General features: G+C 33.4%; 1 protein-coding gene across 2 annotated transcripts in view; it reads left to right on the top strand.

Annotated features, from left to right (window-relative positions):
* Positions 1 to 1,031: 1,031 nt before the first annotated feature.
* Positions 1,032 to 14,731, top strand: part of LOC118747791 — a 62,634-nt gene continuing 48,934 nt past the window's right edge. Inside the window, exon 1 of one of the 2 annotated variants that reach the window (XM_036481923.1) lies at positions 1,032 to 1,742. The gene's annotated coding sequence lies outside the window, so the exon portion shown is untranslated. Of the gene's footprint in view, positions 1,772 to 14,731 lie in introns of both variants that reach the window. The other variant, XM_036481924.1, reaches the window with a different exon arrangement.

Genomic DNA, 14,731 nt, shown 5'->3' with positions numbered 1-14,731 from the left:
TTTTTTATCTCCATGGCTGCTGATCTTAAAGTTTCCTTCTTTCCCCAAAGTCAAGATCAGCAGCAACATAGCGGTATGTGGCGAGTTCACATGCATTCAAATGAACATGTGCACATAAAAGGCATAAATATATGCGTGTGTGAGTGTTAACTTCCATATACATACATACATACAAATGTGCATACGTACATTGGTGTTGCTATGTGATTTTGCTTTACTCAGCCCGACTGCACTTGCTTGGCGGCAAATTAAGTAAATGTGGTGGAGGAAACAGCCAGCGAGCCAGCCATCGTAGCGCTCCAAGCCGCCAACGTCGAAGACGAAGACGAGACCAAACTAAGCTAACAGGTAACTAACCAACTGAACCAACATTAACGGCGACAGCAGCAGCGCCAAAAGTCAGTCGTATCAACACACCGCCAAACGCCAACCGCACAACCGCCAACCGCACAACCGACCATTAGTAGCAACACCAGCAGCGCTAGCGGCAGCAACATTTGGCTTAATACTCGTACACACTGTATTTGTTTGCTGTTTTTTTTTTTGTTTTGTTTTGTTTTACCCAAACTTCTTCAGCTTCTGCTGATCGATCTTCTACTTCCTACCACCACTACCACCACCACCACTCTTTGTGCGAGTCTTTCTTTCTTTCTCCATGATTGGGAATTTTTTGCGCTACTTTTTGTATTCTTTCTTAGCTTTCTGTGATATCTGCTTGCGTTGACGCGTTGCCGCCGCTGCTACTGCATTTCTTCTTTCACAGCGCTTTACCTGTTGCACGCTCCAATGCCGGCAGCTTTGGCGCTGCTTTTGACTTCAGCTCAGCCGCCGCTCAGCCGAGTGCCGAGTGCCGACTGTTGTGTGAGTCGTCGTCGGTGAGTGCTGAGTGTGACATCGACAGCAGCTATGGCCACGGCCATGACTTTGACTCTGACTCTGACTCTGACTCTGATTCCGGCTCTGACTGTAAATTTGAATGCAAGCCTCGCCACCGGTTGGACATTCGTTGTTGGCTCGCCGGTGTGGTGTTCAGCTTTTAAAAGTGCTCAGCGCGCCGTTGTTGATGATGTCCCGGGGCATTGTTTGTTACTCAGCGCTTGAGTTGTGCTGCTTGCTTTTGCTGATTGTTGAATTTCGCTTTGCTGCTGCCGCCGCCGACGTCGCTCACCAGTTAGTCTCAAGATTTACTGTCTTGGTGTGGCATCTTCTTCCTCTTTAACTAACTATTCACCCAGCCAACAATCTGGCACACACAAACTCCAGAGCTCCATACAAGCCGTTCTTAAATCCGTTGATGATCGGCTACTCTTCAGTTTGTTGCTGACCATCGTATCGATCGGACGTGTTTACGCATTGGGGAATTTTCATACATATACCTATGCATATGTAATATGTTGCAACGTGCACGCACATTTAAAATAAAATCATAAAAATATTTCTATCGAAATTTTGCTATAATTTCAATTATAAAAGTACATAGCTAAACGTATTGAAAAAAAAGAAAATTGACTGTTGTGCTAACTGTGTATACTAATACATACATATGTACATAAAAAAATATATATTAGCGTATGGTGTTTGCAAATAAACTGATTTAAGGAAAAAGTGAATTTTGTGCGAAAATCGTTGTTGCTAGTTCCGTTTTCTGCACATCGCGATCTTTGAAATACTGATAACTAAGTGATTTTTGAAAACGCTAATGGGATATTGTGTTATGAAGAACGATAGCTGATTTGCGTGCCGTAAGTTCCAAGCCATTTTGTGGATTAAGGTGCAAAAAAAAACTTTAGAAAAAAATTTAAATAAAATGTTTGTATGCATGTATAGATTTGTTACAAATATAGGAGCAAATAAGCAATGCTGATACAAATTTACTGCAGAATCTATGTACAAAAGGACATTTCAGGAAAAGCCATACAAGTTGTTATTAAGAAAAAAGTTTATAAAATGAAATAATATTCTTAAATACGAATTTGAAATAATAATTTTGTACTTAAATTTGTTTGTTGCCTCCTTTGCTCTCACTAAATCGAAGCCTAGATCGTTATACAGAAATCGTTAAAAAAGTTTGGAATTTTAAAATTTGAATTAAAAAAATTTATATTTATTTATTTATTTTGTATGATATATAATTGTAAATAATTACATTACATTTGATAAGGCAACTAGTAACTAGGACTATAATTTAATTTATATAATTTAATGATAAAATTTAAGAATTTAAATTTTAATTTCATTTCAATTTAGGAACTAAGAATAAACTTTAAATATCAAGAGTTTAATTTTTAGGTCATACCGTTATTTTTTCATTTTTATTTTTCCGCCCAAGAATAATCTTAAAGTCGGATTTTTATTTTTTTTGATAAAAGAAAATCCTTATATTGAAGTTTTTTATTTTTTGATAACTTTGGACCGTTTTGTAGAAGACTACAGTTTCATAACCGTTTTAAATCTATTATTATCTAAAAAACGAACTATGAAAATAACGGTTATAAATTGATCGAAAAAATCAAAAAACAAAACATTAAATGACTTTTAGGTATGACAAGAAAAATATAAATCCAATTCTTGGCGGGTAAATTATGACTTTTGTTGTAAAATTTCAAAATATTAATTTTCAACATTTAGTTTTTAAGTTTAAAATTTTCCTGGGCATACATTTAAAATATAAGCATGAAAACAAATACCTCGAAAAGTTGAAATTTCAAAACCCAAATTTAGAAACTTAAATGAAATAATTTTATTTTTTTTTTATTTATGAAACCCGAAATTTTACAACAAAGGAAAGAATTTTTCAATGGATATTGAATATTAAAATTTTGGTATTAGTAAAATTAAAAGTTAAAAAAACTTTAATTTTCAATCATAGCTATCCTTGACAAAGAATTTGTTGCCTTTTCCACAAATTTTGTCAAAAATGTTTACTTATGGATTTACTTATGATTCCACAGCTGTACACAAAAAAAAAAATATTTTAGTTATCGCCACTTGCACCAAACAATTTTAAAATTTATCAGACTGCTAAAATTTAAAATTACAAATTTTTCGAAAAAAGGCCATAATTTTGTTCGGAAAATTTGTCATTTTAAATTTTGCGTTTGATGGGCAGATAAATTTTAAAAGCTAGTTGAGAAAACGGCGCTAAGTAAACTAATTAAATTTTTTTGGCGTGAAATCATCTTTATAATACACAGCGGTAAAATTATTTATCTGCTTGAATTTTCTATGATTCCTTTGATAATTCGTTTGAAGGTAAAATATTATATAAAAAATTAAATTAAATAAAAGCAAGAAATAAAAAAAATAAAATAAAACACCATAAAATAAATAAAATGTAAAATAAAGTTAACTATACAAAATACAAAAATAAAAAATAACAAAAAAAGTTCATTAAAATGGCCGCAAGCTCAATAAATTGTTTCAATATAAATTATAAAATAGAAAATATTTAATGTAATAAAAAAAGGGGGAAAAACAAAGAAAATATTAAGTTCTAAAAAAGTTTTTAACTTAAAATATCCCTTTTCAAAATATTTAAAATTTATATTTGAATATTAAAATTATGATGGAAAGTAGAGCAATGCTAGCACAGTCAAATGAATAGAAATAATAAATCCACACACAAAATGGTTAAGTAAAGTCTGTCTAGAGATGGTATCTTGCTCTATAGGACTAATATCTGGCGAAGCATTTTGGAGCAATTTTGCTAGAGATTTGATCTTACATACGTACATAAATACTTACATAATCTTCACAAAAATTAACCAACACCGACCGGACTTGATTCTTAACCTCATTTGGGTTCCCAGCCACAGCTTCACATATAGAGGGAAAAGTATATATCGGGCGAACTTGCAAGAGGGGTAAACATGATCTGTTGTACCTTTGAGTGAACATGGTGTAGGTAGCATAGAAAAGGTCTCCAAGTCTGTATTCTCTTCGGAGATAATATATATCCAAAACTATCAGAGCTCTAACTGGCCGATAACTTATGAGTAGGTAGATGCTCTAGATGCCCTAGGAATATTTCTGCATCAGAAATAAAATTTTGAAAAAATGGTGCTTACGTTATTTTGGCGGTTAGGGCTCGATATGTTGAAATTGAGAATAATGCCTGAATGTTTCCAGTACGAAAGCAGTTTAATAAGTAAGTGAAGTTTTCATTGAAATTAATTTTTTCTGTAAAAAGCTTTTTATTATTCAACATAATCACTTTTAAGCTTGGTACATTAAATCTAGTGTTTCTGTTTGTTTGATGTTCCCAGTAATGGGTATTCTCAAACCCTCAAAGTGGGCTTAGTTACAATGATGACCTCCTTATTCGACTCAAATCTCTTCGCTTTGCGTTACAATTTCAGGTTTGGAAACAGTTAGTATTTAGTTGCCAAATTTTGAGAATTTTCTGGATGAGAGAGCTTTTCTTAACCCAAATAATTTCAATGAAACTTCAGAAGTGTAGATGCGTGCATTGTCTCAAGACAATTCCACGGGAATAATCCACTGACTATTCTTTGCTCTCTAGTATATTGTGATGGATCCATGTTTCATCAAAACTGGTCCGTTTTGCAGTTAATTATCGCCAAACACTCCTTTGAAGTGATCACGATTTATTATGGTTGCACTTATAGTCCAGTCAAATTAGACGCAAAAATTGTCTAATTGGGAAATTATCTCATCGTTTATGAAAACATATCCATTCGATAGTTAAAAAATTTCCTGAATAACATATAAAAATGATCAAAAATTATTAGATCGGTGCAGAAGATATCGCAAAAAATTAATAGAGATCAATTTTTGTAGGGGTTCTTGGCAAAAATATTTGCAGTTTCGAAAGAAAAAATGCATCAAACTACAGATAATAATGTTACACACGAAAATGAAATTTGTTAAAACCCTATTACGCGATATTCACAGCACCTTTCCCGAGCCCCAAACCCTTTATATCCGCACAAAAGTACCCTATTAGAAATCTCTATGCTGAAATTCGAAAGGTCGACTAGTTGTCTACCAGACTAAAACTTTTCAGATTTTTTATTTATTTTTTTTTTTTAGTAGACAAGACATTATATTATTTAGATTTTAATTTGATCTAAGAATTTGAGGGTTAATTTACAAATTTGGATTCGCACCAAAGATTGCTATTGTGCTATTGAGCTTTTTGCGGTCTTCTCATAGAAATTAAAATAAAATTTCACACATTTCACCGGCATTCACTATGCAGCAGGCCCCCCACTCCCTCTCATAAGCATTCAAACGCGTATGCGCTCTTTTAGACGCGAGAAAAAAAAAAAAATCGAAAAACGTTTACACTCGTGATTCCACTTTATTGGCCCGTAACTGCACTGTGCTGATTTTGGTTTTAATTTTCGTTTCATACCAACCACAAACCAAACATTCAAACATCTCCCGAATGGCATGCACATGCGAGACACGGTGAAGGTAAAGGTGAAGGTGGAGGAGATGACACTGTGGCAACCACATTCTGCTTGCCGTTGTCCGTTGCATGCAAAACTGTATTTGATACAAAAAAAAAAAAAAGCTTATGAGGCATATGTATGTACATACATACATATATGTATATGCATTGTGTATGCGAGAGTAGCTGCAAAATCCATAGCTACTTTTGGAAAGTGGTTAGACGAGCTTGCTGACTGTCGGACTGCGCGGCGGCTACCACTCGCCATTTGTTTGTTAGTTAGGAGCATTGCGGTTCTTTGCCAAGGGTCAGATGCCACCGCAACCACTACCATACTACCTACCATTGCCATTAAAGCGGTAATACATATGTTCAAACATACTTGTACATACATACATATGTATGTGTGTGTGTGTCGCTACAGGTTTTGTGGTGAATGTGCCGCTGCTGTTGGGCCTGGCTAAACTGACTGACTAACTGACTGGCTAACTGACTAAAGGATTGGTTGGCAGACAATTTTATGCTTTTTCGACAGTACGAAGGCAGCATGCGGCGGAGTATAAAGACCATCTACTACAACACGTTTGCGAAACGTAGACCTGTGCTGATTTTTATGAACGCATGCAATTTAAGGTTCTTTGCATATTTCCAAGCATATCACTGTTGGCTGGCTAGGTTGCATCGCTTAAGATATGCACATATGTACGTACATATGTATGTAAAGTTATTACCACCAACATCGCACAAGTAATCATTACCACGGCCAAGGTAGCTGCATTGCATGCACAGCTCAACATAGCCACGGTCGCGCCGCATAACCATATTGGCCGCCTAACGGTCCTGAATATCACATACATATGTATACCAAACCAAAAATATACACGCTAGTTCTGAATAAGTAAGAAAAATCAGCTAGCTACGCCTGCCGATGTGATTTTTATGTAGTCAGGCGCAAAGTCGGGTCACTCAGTCAGTCAGTCAGTCAGTCAGTCAGCTAGTCAGTTAGCCATAGCCAACTTGTGGTATGTAGCAGACAGCTTCAGCAGCCAGCTAGCTAACAATTCATTAAATTCAGCACAAGCAGATAGTGAGCTTCAACCAATCCAAACTACTGTCCAACCAACCTACCGTCCGATCGTCAAACTCTGCTACCAAGCGACCGATCGACTCTTTTTTGCCAACCAGTTAGTCGCACGCTTCCTCACGTCTACTCATGGCGAGATCCACCTTTTCTATCAGCTTATTTGTGCAACACACCTTTTGTACCCGATGACGATTAGTCTGTCGTCTCTTTGCCTTGCTGCTTGAGTGACTTGCGCGCCTATACAAAATCCATACATCCATGCACCCATACCTAGGTATAACTAAATATACATATGCACATTTTTGTCAGTCACCTTTGTCTTCGTCTACAGTCTACAAGTACAACTACCAAACATTCAACTTGGTTTAAGTGCTAAACTGCAAGCGCATTTTCCGCACATACGCCCGCCTGCCTACTTGTCTGTTAAATCGGCAGCAGCCAGCACACTTCCATTGGATCTGTCCACCTACCACCACCGCTACTCAGTATTCGTTTGTTTAGCTGTTTTACTACATATTTACAGTCAAATCGCCGCCACCGCCGCCACCACTGCCTCTATACGCTTATACCTAAAGACGAACTTTCGAACGGCTGTCAGGCGGCAGCGTCCATTACAGCTCGTTTCTGTTTCTGTACTCGTATTCGTATTGTTGCATTGCAATTCATCGAACTGTCAGGCGCTGTCGGGCCATTACTTTGGCCATAAGGCATTCTTCGCATTCTGCTTGGATGATTTGCATTTGTACTATTTACAAGCAGTGACGCTTTTTGACAGCTTCCATTAACAATATTTTCTGCAGTGATGAGGCAGGCACCACCACCACCACCGAGAAATAAGAAAAAAGTGCGCCAATGAGAGAACGGCGCTGCTGTTTTGCGGTTTCGCCATAGACTTTCAATACCTTTCATGAAATCGAAAATTAAAATTGTGGAAAATTAAAACTATAAATATTTTCTGTCTTGTCAGGTTTGCACCCTTTAACTGGTTTGAGTGACTTTCAGTTGCAGACACTGGCTGCCCACAAAAAGGAACAAAACTTTTAAATTTTTGGTCGTGGTGCAAAATTTCAAGTTTCCATGCTGGCAATAGCTTAGCTTCTGCAAAGTCTGCCATATCGAACTAATTACACCGTGCGACACAAAAAAAAAAAAAAAAAAAAAAAAACACACGAAAAAAAAAAAAAAAAAAAAAAAATACAAAACACACGAAACAATCAATATAATCACGAAACTATGGATCAAATAAAGTAAAACTGGCTTTTGAGTTTTTCGCGCTGACGTCAGAATTTTCTAAAGGACATTGAAATTTCAAAGGCATGAATAAAAAAAATAATAATAATTTAAATGATCAGTGCAATGTAGACTAACAGTGTGAGTCCCAAATGAAAGAGAAAATTTTGTAGCATAAAAAAAATTAAGTTTTTTTTGGTTCACTAGGACGTATAAGTATAGCAAATGCCGTTTTAAATAATTTTATTCTATATTTATTGTCATAAAAGGACGAAATTCGAGTATGTGGTGGTATATATATTAATCCTTACATATAATTTTTTCAAAAACACATATATATTGCAAATGGTCAAAGGTATTGAAGCATGTAATTATAAAGGACCAAAAAACGTAACCCTTTTTAATTCTAGAAAATGTTTCCTTTAATTTGATATCCATCTAGTCATATTGAATTGCACTGGATTTTTAAAATAATTTTTTTGAATTAAACATATTGCCACCCACACATTGACAAGTTTTGATTTTGTATTATTCAATTTTAATATTTATTTTAAATAAAAAGCTAGCCTATTCTCTAACAAAAACGGAATAAATACAAGTTTCAAACTTTGTGGAATTTAAAAAGAAAAACCGCAAACATTCTTAGAAAGATATTAGGTATGCTATTTTATAGCCCATTCAATTTTAGTACAACAAGGTACAAGTTTAAATTATGAAATGTCTGCAAAGTTTCAGCTAGGTTTTCAACTTTTTATTCAAATTTCTTAGAATTTTTTTTAGTATGCAGTTTAATAACCCATTAAATTCTAGGGTAATAATTGCAAGTCTTAAGTTGCGTTGATTTTTAATAATTTTTTTTTCTGACTTCATGGCGCATTTTTTTCGTACAAAAAAAATTGTCCAATTGTCGAAAAAAATCTGAATAAAAAGTTGAAAATTTTCGCTGAAGCTTTGCAGATTTTTCATAATTTTTGCACAAAGTTTTAAATCTGGATTTTTGTGGTTTTTCTTATATAGTGAGCTAGACTTTAATGGAAAAATAATAAACATTAAATAAACAAATGAAAAAGAGCCAAAATTTATCAAAATGTTGCTAGCTTAATTAGCTGATCACAAGTGTACTTAGATTGAGTTTTTTTTTTGTACCTGCGACCATATTTCCGAAAGCAATGTTCAATCGTCAAGTGTGCACATAATTCTGCTTTTCCACAAAAATCAGCTGCTGTCTGGACATAATATACACCTAAATATTGTAAGCACCACCATTTGTGTGACAACATGAAGACGTACAGCACAAAATGAGAGTAAGGCCAAGTATTTAAGAAGCAGAAGGGGTGAGCACCAAAAGTGCTGTTTTATTTCATTTAGCTTTAAATCATTACACGTGGGTCAGTGTGAAATTCAGGTGTACATATATAATAAAATTTGGTATGAAATACGCCATTCGTAGTAACTCAACACAAATTCATTGTTACAGCCTTATTGAGGAAACAATTTTCAACAAATTGCTTTACAAATTATGAATTTTATTCGGTTGTTAAAGTATACATTAACTATGTATATATGTACATACAGTTCGTATTTATGTAGCGAGCCATTTCATTGAAAGTATTCTCTAATAATTTCCAACTTTCCCATTCATCAGACTTTTGTTACTTTTGTTTGCTACTGTTACTAATGCCACTGCCAAATTGAATTTCTTGCTTTCTTTTTCTTTAAATGTGCGTAAGCCAGCAAACCAAATATGCATATGTAGTGTGAGTCACTTGGAGCAAAGAAATTGCTTAATTGCAGCCATTTTTTTCTCATGTAAATTTTTAACATTTAGGGAAATTTAAATACTTAGGGCCAATTTCAGCTAAGCGATCATTTATAATACGATCAGAAAGTTTTCTACCATATGAGCCAACAAAAAGATTTGTATTTAACTCAGGGCGCATAAAGTTGCTTTAATTTATCCTCTAAAAGAGAATCCAGACAAAAAGTTCGTTGCTTAAGTCTTTTGTTTAGTATGGAAATTTTTTAGTTTGCACCCTGGCTTTATTACACCGTGCGACAAAAGCAAAAAAAAACTTCAAAATACACGAAGCAATTAATATACTCACGAAACTATGGGTCAAATATGGTAAAACAGCGTTTTTAGTTTTTCGCTCTAATGTCAAGGTTTTTTTTAAAGGACTTTGTAATTTTAATGATATTATAAATTCCAAAAATTATTTAAAAATTGTGTTTAAGGTAGAATAACAATATCAAAGTACCAAATAAAAAATTGTGTAGAGTTTAAAAAAAAAAAAATATTGAAAAATGTTCACGCATATTGAAGAATAAAATTTGTAACGAATATTTTCAATACCTACGTGTCCTTATGTATCAAAAAATGTAATCTGTTTAAAAATTCTAGTACACATTCAATACGAGGCTCATTTGCTTAATAAGAGGGGCATGTTCACTTATTTTCAGGGACCGAACATAACAGTTGTTGATGAAAAGTGTCATTGAAAATTTTACGATGAATGAAATGTTCTACAACTAAATAAGTGATACATACGTATCAATCGATTTCTTTTTTCACCGAGAATCAAATTTGAAAATAAATTTTTATTTGTTACTTGTATGCAAAATTAAAAAAAAATATATATTTGATTTTTATCTAAATAACCTGTAAACAACAGTTATTTCTGATTTTTATATTATATATCTTCGATAACATTGAAGATTTTATTTATAAACGTCATCAATAAAAATTAGTCACCGATTTTAATTTTTTGAATCATACGTATAAAAGTCATGTATCATTTTTCGCAGATAAGAAAGTGTTGGAGAACCAAAGTTTACTACAACTTATACAAATGATTTTTTTATAAGTATGATTTTAAAAATGAAGGTCAGCGACTGATTTATATTGATGAATTTTATAAATAAAAGTCTTCAGTAACTGTTATCAAAGATATATAATGTAAAAATCAAAATTAACTTTTACTTGCAGATTATTTAGCTAAAAATCTAAAATAATTGTTATATTAGACTTATAAAATAAAAATCATAAAAAAACTGTTATTTAAAGAGTCATTAAGTAAAAGTCAAAAAATAATTGTTAAATAGTGATTTAATAAAAGTTGTAACTGCTACTGTCCACTTATTTTACGTAACGCTCTATTACAAGATATAAGGATTTATATGGAGGGACCCCGAGAAAATTTCTCAAATTCAGATGCCTTCTGCAAATAAATATATGTACAAATTTATAGGAGCTTTTTTAATGGAAACCTACGTAAATTTAGATTTTCTTTAATATATATATAGATATATATATATATGATTTAGTCACATCCTCAAAATTTAGGAGATGTGTAGGTCAAAAACCCTACAAATTAAAAAATAAACGTTATTTTCCAAACGTTTGTCGCCCTCTAAACTGCAGCCGATTTTAGACTAGGTGTTCATTTTGAAAACATAAGTATTTAAGCTAGGTTTAAAATACGCATGGTTCAGACAAAGGTAACAAGAACTGTGCATAATAAAAATTCAACTAAAAAAAAAAGTTGTGGGTTTAGTGCACTTTCGGAACCCCTAAAAATGCTTTTCTTAGTTAAGGTACAAGCTAAAAAAAAAGACTACTATAAAATGTTTATTGTCCATTTTCGAAAATAGTGATATGTATAATAAAATTGTAACAGGCCGATGTCTGTACATTATAGATAATAAAGAAAAATTAATATGGGGCGTCTTTATTAGAATTTTTGTCTGTCTGTCCGTCTATCTGTGCGTCTGTCGCTTATTGGACGCGAATCACTCGTAAACTAGTGCATGATATATTGCTAGAGGTCTAACTTAAAGTAAAACAAGAAAAAAAGTCAGAGAGTTGCCACCTCTTTGAAAACTGCAGTATAAGTAAATTGACAAGGTAGAGTAAATATTGAAATATAGCTGTCAAAAGAAATAGGTTTAAGAAGGCTTACAGCCGAAAATATTTTTGAGGAGGTTGCCACATGTTTGAAAATTTGAATTTAATTTAATTGTTAAGATAAATAAAATATTGCAATATGGGCATAAAACTGAAGAGGTTTGGATAAGTTTACTGCCGAAAATATTTTTTAGAAGCGGTGCCACCTGTTTGAAAAATTGTATTTAATTAAATTGATAAAATACGGGTAACAAACAACATAAAACACTTTTAAGGCGCAGAGAAGCTAGCCGGGTCTTGGCTAGTTCACAATAAAATCTAAACTTTCGTCCTTTAACTGCCATGCGCATTTCTAGCGGTTTGTCGGCTTAAGCAAAGATTTGCCCGCATACAAATTTTTTTCTACCGGAATCCGCAAATAAATTTACACATTTTCGTACAGGTTGCTATCTATATATGTATATGTTCCTATGCATGTATATCCAAGTTAATATCATAAAAGTTACTACGAGCTAGAGCTAGTGTGTACTGTGCAACAAACATCACAAATATCTAATTAAAAAATAACAAGTTTTCTTGCTTGCTTTTATTTTCACTGCACAAAACGAAATAAATTTAAACGGCTTCTAGCCATAAACATTTATTTAAGAGTTTTGGCATACATACACAACACACAAAAGTAAATATGCATGTGTGTAGTGGTGTTCGTGAATAAAATGAAGTTTTTGTAAAAAGCCTTAAAGCAGAAGTAATTTTCCCAAATTTCATGGCAGATGTTAAAAGTACAAATAGGTGTGGAAAGAAGAAAGAGTCAATGGAATACAAAGCGGTTTGAGTTGGGTGGCGAGCGGTACTAAATAGTAAATGCGACGCATCAACATTTCACTACTTCGTTCGATACGGTGCGCCTTTCTCTTGAAAGTGGAAATTTTTTTTCTATGTGAACAATAAATATCAATACACCACATAGCCACCTGGCAGCCGTTGGCCCGCCTAACAGATTCGCTGCCTAATTGATTGACTAACAGAGTACAAAACTGACTGATTGGTTTATGTGCACTGACTGCATCATGACCGACTGACAATTTTTTGTTATTGTTTTTTTTTATTTTTTTTTTTATTTTTTTTTTTTTTTTACACACCACCTGCGAAGAAAATTGCAAAAGTCGTGTGTGATTGTGTGAAGCCAATGGTGTTTAAGCTGATCGCTGCTGAAATGTGCAAGCTAACTAACTAACTAACCGATGTGAGTGTTAGTTGTAAATCACAAAATGTTAAAAGAAATCGCAATTTGCGGTATGAGTACGCCGGCCAAAACTTAATTAAGCCATAAAGATGTTGTCTATCACATTTTATGTTGGTTCAGTGCACACTGACAGCTCCTTAACATTTTGCATATAAACATGAATATACTTACTACATTATTTAAGGCATGTGTATGTATGAACGTATGTATGTATGCCAGCAGGCTGTCTTCACCTTTGAGCGGTAATAAAAGTCGTTGTTTCAGTTTATTGTCATGACCGAAACTAGTGTGCTCCAAATACCAAAGCGACTATTAAACAAAAAGTTATGGTCACAAGACACCGCTAACATAAAGCCGTGGCTTAAAGGCGCAACCTCAAAGTTGTTTGTAATACAAACAATAAGTAATATATAGCAACAAGAGAAAAAGTAAAATGATTTCGAATAGAAAACAAAACCGTAATTCATAAAAGGTGAAGACACAAAAAAAAAAAATTAATAAAAAATATGGGAAAGGAGTTAAGAAAGTCAACCAACCACCACAGCCAGCAAGTGGTCAGATGTGGTGAACTTGAGGTGCATACACACACACACACACACATCCACAAATGGCACATGTTGCAGACTAATGCCAGAATAGTGTGAAAATGTTAATGAACATGATGTGGCGCTGTGATGTGTTGTTGTAGGTAGCCCTTTGGCAGGAAAATTGCAAATTCAAGCGACCATAGGCCATGGAGGCGAACATAAGTACAGTTAAATGTGTACGTATGTGTGTATGTATATTTGTAAGCGTGAATACATACATACGTACATATTGAGTCCATTGGAGTGTTCAGCTGTATTGGGTAATTGGAAAACTGGATTCAACATAGTAGGATGGGTATTGAATGAAAAATAACCTTTTTAATTTTTCGCAGTGTATGCAAAGTTTTTTATTCTAATTGAATAAATAATATTTTTGAGTTTTAATGGAAATGAAAGTCATTTTTTATCATTAAGTTCAAATATCAAATTTATAAGTTTCATAATATGTATGACATTTAGTTTACTTTTATTTGTAAAACAACAGGGTTTTAACAAGACATCGTCGAAGCGACGATCAGATTAGTAATAACTAACGTGCGTAAAATATGGTTAGTACTCTAGGGTTAGATTTTTTGAAGATTATTTATTTTTCGCTTCTTTTTTTAATTAAATTTGTTTTTCTTATTTAAATTAATTTTTAGATTTTCTTTTAAAAATAAAAATATATATTTTTTTGTTTTTTTTTATTAATTTTTTTCCAGTTAATTTTTTCGATTTTATTGTTTTAAAAAAAAATATATATATATGTTACCGGCCAAACCCGATCTTAGGACAAACCTAGATCCGACACATCTGTCCAACGTGGAAACAAGTTGGACGCAGCAATATTGTGGACTGCGTAGCTGGAGTTGGACTGATGAGGGTTATTTTGAAGGGCGGCTGGCATTTTTTTAATGTCATCCAATTTTTATAAATACTTTAATTTGTTTTTGGCTTCTTTTCATTTTATATATTTTATTTTACTTTTTTTTAAGTTTCTTTTATTTATTAGCTATTATTATTTTAAAATATATATATTTTTTTTATTTATTTTTATTTAAAAAAAAAGTGATTGCTAAAAGGTGAACAGCGTAACACAATGTGCTCCTCGTTTGCAAATCTTGCAATTAGTCTTTCGAAAGACAGTAAAGAGCTTTCAAGGTAGTTGCCAAAGACATTCGTCTTCTTGATACACCCGTACGCGGTGATGTGGCGCAGCGACGCCTTTGATACATGAACTGGTTTATTTGTGTCTTACTGCTGCAATAATGGCCTTCCGGAGTAA

Source organism: Rhagoletis pomonella, unplaced genomic scaffold (assembly GCF_013731165.1).
Source record: "Rhagoletis pomonella isolate Grant_MI unplaced genomic scaffold, Rhpom_1.0 Rhpom_scaffold_00012, whole genome shotgun sequence".
Taxonomy (NCBI): Eukaryota; Metazoa; Arthropoda; class Insecta; order Diptera; family Tephritidae; genus Rhagoletis; species Rhagoletis pomonella.
Note: the sequence above shows the minus strand (reverse complement) of the source record. Positions and strands in the feature narration are given on the sequence as shown.